Below are 4,595 nucleotides of genomic sequence, written 5' to 3'. Positions count from 1 at the left end.
GCTTGGAACTTCTCGGCTTATTTTTTTGCGGTATTTTTGAAAACTCTTCTGAGGACAAGTGTTCTAGCCTTGAAGACACGAGACTATGCCTTGTGATTGTAATGGGTAGTCGCTCTTTGCTAGTAGGCGGCCATCCGGATGAATGCACTTTCTCTCATTTCATCCGCCAATCTAGGTTCCTTCCGAGCTCTTGGTTTTCATCATTTTAACCTTGTGCGGCAGTCCGGATCGTGGGCAAACCTATTTTCGTAGGGATGACTGCATCCATACCGTATGCAAGAGCGAAATGAGTGTTTCCTGTGGGTCACCCGGAAGTGGTCCGGTTGGCCCACAAGACGCCAGACAGTTTCTCCACCCACTTTTTTTTGGCTTGCTCCAAAGTCTTCTTTAAAGCTGTTAGTAAGGTCTTGTTCGTTGCCTCTGCCTACCCATTGCTCTGGGATACCTCGACGTGGAGTATAAATTTTGGATTTTGAGTTTTGAGGAAAACTTTCGAAAGACAATGCTGTCAAATTGTGGACCATTGTCGGCTATGATTGCTTGAGGGATTCCAAATCGGCAAATGATGTTATTCCAAATGAATTTTGTGACATCTTTGTCCTTGATGCTAGCATACGCCTCTGCTTCTACCCATTTACTAAAGTAATCCATGGCAACAAGTAGTAACTTATTTTGGGCAGCTGCAACGGGCAGAGGTCCCACTATGTCCATCCTTCATTGCGCGAATGGCCAAGGACTTGTTATTGGGTTCAACATCTCGGATGGCAGATGCGGGATGGGTGCGTGCCTTTGGCATTTGTCACATTTTTTTACATAATCTGTCGCGTCTTTCTTCATAGTGGGCCAATAGTATCCTTGTGAGTGGGCGCGATGTGCTAAAGATCATTCTCCGGGGTGGTTGCCGCATATACCCTCATGCAATTCTGCTAGCACATACTGGGCTTCCGAGCGGTTTGGGCACCTGAGGTAGGGGCTTGTGAAAGATTGCTTGTAAAGACACTTACCGATCAGGGCGAAATGGGCAGCCTGCACTCGGATCTTATGCTCTTGCTTGGATTCTTCAGGTAGGGCGCATGTTTGGAGGTACTCCTTTATAATGCTCGTCCATTTCTGGCTTTCTTTGATAGCATTACAAGTGGGCGCTTTCATGATAGAGAGATTAGTCTGTACATATATGGGCAACAAGATGGCTTTTTTAATGGGAAACGAGGCAGCTATTCCTGCTAGGGCGTCAGTCCGTACGTTGTCAGGTCAGGGGACTTTTTCGATAGTCCACTCGCCCAACTGTCATAGGGTGTCTCGCAGTTTTGTCAGGTATCGCGTCATGTGTTCGTCCCTTGCTCCGTATTCTTCCTACACATGTCTCACAACGAGTTGAGAATCGTTGTAGATTCTGAGCTTAGAGACGAATAGTGGGAGTGCAAGGTCCAATCCAAACAGAATGACTTCGTACTCGGCTTCATTGTTTGATACGGGGAATCCGAGTCGGATGACCTGCTCCAGTTGTTCTCCAGTTGAAGATTGTAGTAATAGTCCCACTTCGGATCTTGACGACCGAGAGGCTCCGTCAACTTGCAAGGTCCACCACTTCGTTTTGTCTGATTCTCCGCCTTGGGAGGGCTGTTGGGGAGATTCTACCACAAAGTCAGTCATGACTTGCCCTTTCATGGACAACCTAGGTTGATACTTGATCCCATACTTGCTTAACTCTATGGCCCATTGCAGCATTCTTTCGGAAAGATTCGGTTAGTGCAGGATGCTGCGGAGGGGCTGGTCGGTAAGTATGATTATTGGGTAAGCTTGGAAATACGGGCGGAGCTTCTGGGCAGCACTTCGCAAGGCTAAGACAATTTGTTCTACCTTTGAATACCTTGTTTCTGCATCGGCCATTGCTATGCTGACATAATAAACAGGCTTCTACTCCTTGTGTGTTGGACATCGAAACAAGATAGCTCTAACTGCTAAATTCGATACTGCTAAATACATGTACAATCGTTCTCCAGGCTGGGGGCTGTTCAGGATGGATGGTTGTGTGAGGATGTTTAATTTTCTCGAACACGCCCTGACAGTTATCCGTCCATCCAGTCGCGTCAGCTTTCCTTAGCACTAGAAAGAAATGTCGTAATTTGTTAGTGAATCGGGCTATGAAACGTCCTCTAGGACTGCCTTAATTTGATCAGGGCTGACTTCTATTCCTCTTTGGGTGACCATGAATCCCAGAAATTTTCTTGCACTTATGTCAAAGGCGCATTTGGACGGGTTCAGTTTCATGTCGTATTCCCTTAGCAAGTGGAAGACTTCTTGCAGGTGGTGCGTATGATCTTCTCTAGTTTTGCTTTTGAACACTATGTCGTCAATGTATATTTCCACCGTGTGACCAAACAAGGGCCTGAAGATCTTTATCATCAGTCTTTGATAGGTGGTGCTGTCATTTTTGAATCCAAATGGCATGACTTTGTAACAATAAAGCCCATGAGGCGTTATAAAGGCAGTTTTTTCTTCGTCCGCGGGGGCCATGGGGATCTGATGGTATCCGGAGAAGGTGTCTAGAAAGGAGAGCATCCCCTGCCCGACAATGGAGTCCACAATTTGGTCTATCCATGGCGGCGGGAAGCTATCTTTTAGGCATGCATTGTTGAGATTGGTGTAATCAACACATACTCGCCACTTCCCTTCCTTGTTGGGGACCACCACCATATTTGCCAACCATTCCGGGTACTCAACTTTCCTGATGAACCCGGCATCCAATACCTTGTCCACCTCGTCCCAAATGATCTTCTGTCTATCCAAATGAAATTGCCTAACCTTTTGCTGGACAGGTCTTGACGAGGGTAAGATGTTTAGTCGGTGGGAGGCAATTGATGGGTGGATGTCGGGCATATCGGAGTGTGCCTATGCGAAAACGTCTTGGTTTTGTCGGAACACCTCCTCGATATTCTGAGTCTCCTCGAGTCCCAAAAGGGAACTAATATAAGTGAGACGATCGTTCTTCTCCGAGATTTGGATAGTTCGCAAGGGATTGGCCACCGGGGGATCTTTATCCACCAGGTACTATAATTGCTATTGGTCGAGTGCATTCGCATGCTTAGGGAGCGGCTCGCGATTGTTGCTGGGTTCGACCTCTAGTGCTATTTGATAGCACTAGCGGGCTGCTAACTGGTTGCCATATAAATCAATTTGTTCGTCTTTGATGAGGCAGCTCACCATCTGATGGTATGTGGAAGGGATAACCTTCATGTAGTGCAACCAAGTACATCCCAAAATGGCGTTGAAGGGGGATAAATCTTCCACCACTGAAAATTGTACGTTGAGAATGACCGGGCCTGCTTGGACTAGTAGCACAACGTCTCCAAGGGAGGTTGTTGCGGCTCCATTGAATCCTGACAAAATCCGCCCCGGGTTTTCTAGGTTGGAGGGTACGAGTCCCATTTTCTTGATTACTAATACTTGCAAGAGGTCGGCCGAGCTGCCTGGGTCGACTAAGATTCGCCTTACGTCGAAGTCCCCAATCCCAAGAGATAGGATAAGGGCGTCTCGGTGCGGTTGCAATATTCGTATGGGGTCTACTGGAGGAAAAATGATTGTCCCATCTATGGGGCAGGTGCTCCCATCGGTTAATTTGGGTCGGATGGACTTGATACATTCGCATATCGAAGCGGCTCGTAGTAGCCTTTGCCTCTTTCGCTTGGAGTCGTACTCTTCGTCTAGGAGTCCACCATGAATGTAGTTAATTACGACCCTATGGACGATCGGAGCCGAGGGGTCTCTAGAGGCCTGACTCCGGGAAGTTCCTACACTCCTAGCTTTTGAGCGGATGTATTGCTTGAGGTGCCCTGCTCTTATGATATTTTCTACTAAGTAATGGAGACTCCTGCACTACTCCGTGGTATGTCCATGCTCTTTATGATAAGCATATTTCCTATTGTGATCTCTCTTGGCTAGGTCCGATTTGATGGGTTCGGGCCACCTAAAGTTGGATAGCTCGCAGATCATTGGAAGAAGGTTCTCATATGACCTTGTAAGGGGTGTAAGCGGTGGTAGCTCCGAGTGGCTTTGTTCGACTTGTCTGCAGCCGGACGACCTTTGTTGGTTCGGAGGTTTGAAACTCCTTTCCGTATCAGTTTTGGTCGGCTGTCCAGTAACCAGGATTTGTTGGGTGGCTGCGCGTATATCATATTCCAGCATTGAGTATTTGTTCGTGCATCAGAACAAGTCGTCCATGGTTGTGGGAGGTTTTTTAGCGAGTGATTTGAAGAACGGTGTGCCAGGACATATATTTCGCTTAAAAATTTGTAGGACAACGTCTATGCCATAAGCTTCTACTTGCACTATAGTTTGGCCGAATCCTTTCACGAACTCCCTCAGGGATTCATTTTCCTGCATTTTTATGTTTTGTAGGGTGTTGATATTCTGTTTATGTCGTGCGGAACACAGGTATTGTCCCACAAAGGCTTCTGATAAATCCTGAAAGTTATCAACAGAATTTATAAGGAGTCGATGAAACCACGAAAGGGCGGCCTGACCTTATAGGCTAACGGGGAATACCTTGCACAACAGCGCGTCATTCCCTATATCAAGAGTTATGAGTTGCCGAT

Source organism: Vitis vinifera, chromosome 13 (assembly GCF_030704535.1).
Source record: "Vitis vinifera cultivar Pinot Noir 40024 chromosome 13, ASM3070453v1".
Classification (NCBI taxonomy): domain Eukaryota; kingdom Viridiplantae; phylum Streptophyta; class Magnoliopsida; order Vitales; family Vitaceae; genus Vitis; species Vitis vinifera.
This window is presented reverse-complemented; position numbering follows the sequence as displayed.